The sequence below is a fragment of the Monopterus albus genome, unplaced genomic scaffold (assembly GCF_001952655.1).
Source record: "Monopterus albus unplaced genomic scaffold, M_albus_1.0 scaffold59.1, whole genome shotgun sequence".
NCBI lineage: Eukaryota > Metazoa > Chordata > Actinopteri > Synbranchiformes > Synbranchidae > Monopterus > Monopterus albus.
The window spans coordinates 39,175-40,301 of record NW_018127939.1 but is presented as its reverse complement, the minus strand read 5'-3'; positions in this window follow the sequence as shown (position 1 = coordinate 40,301).

The following is a 1,127-nucleotide window of genomic DNA, read 5'->3' as shown; positions in this document are numbered from 1 at the left end:
GTGTGTGTGTGTGTGTTGTGGCTTGAAATGTACAGTACTAATACCATTTTATGCAAAGAAATACAAACACATTAATTTAATTGTATATATTCATATAATGATGACAAGGAATGATGGGATTTTACCTCTGAATGAATTCCAGAGTGCAGGCTGCCTCATCTTGATACTGAAGGTTGAATATGTAGTAGATAGCAAAGACAGCAGCAAGTCCCGTTGCAAATGTTGGTGTGATGCCCTCAGAGATTACACGGCCCTCAAAGGTGATCATCCAACCTTTAATTGTGACTTGCCCTGTTGCACCTGAAACTTCAAGTCATAGCAACATGGGAATGCATGTTACCTTGTGTAAATATTTGTAAACTCAAGATGAATGGCCGATATACGTAATATGTCTATCAATGAATCTAAATGAAATGTAAAAAAAAACTTTAATAATCCATCCATTACCTATACTGCTTAGTCCCAAACAGGGTCGCGGGGAAGTCCAATCCTTAATCTTTAAGGAAAGAGATTTAGACTTAGATGCTTAGACAGAATGAACAATATGAAAAAGATTTCCTTTGTTTTTTCTTCTCCTTTCTTCCTCTTTTTGTTTGTTTTTGTTTTCATTATCTCAAAGGTATAAAATCTAGCCAGTCAGACTTGAATTTATGAAAAAAGTTACTCAATCAGACAAATCACTATAATACAATACATTTCAAGACACTGGCAAGACACATCCTCCCTTCAGAATAAGACAACAGTCTTAGTTTAACTCCTAGTTGAACTGAAATGGTTATTTAAAAACAGAAAGAGATTACTGTGAGTTCTTTCAGATTTGATCTGATCAAGTGTCTTCCAATATTCTGCTGACTGTTTTATACAAAGTGACCTTAAAAGGTAAAACTAAACATATACAAGAACATTCCTGTCCTGGGACAAGTGAAAATATTCCCTTCTGGTTCATATAGCTTTTCTTCAGTCTTCTATAGCATAAATACCCACATTTTTCAAGTGGTGAGTAGCATATTTTGTAGACAGGAAAACATGTATATAATCTAGGACTAAAATTGGGAACTAACCGTGGCTGTGTTGATGTGAACAGGGTAGTGATCGCTTACTGGCCAATGAAATGCCATTCAAAGTCT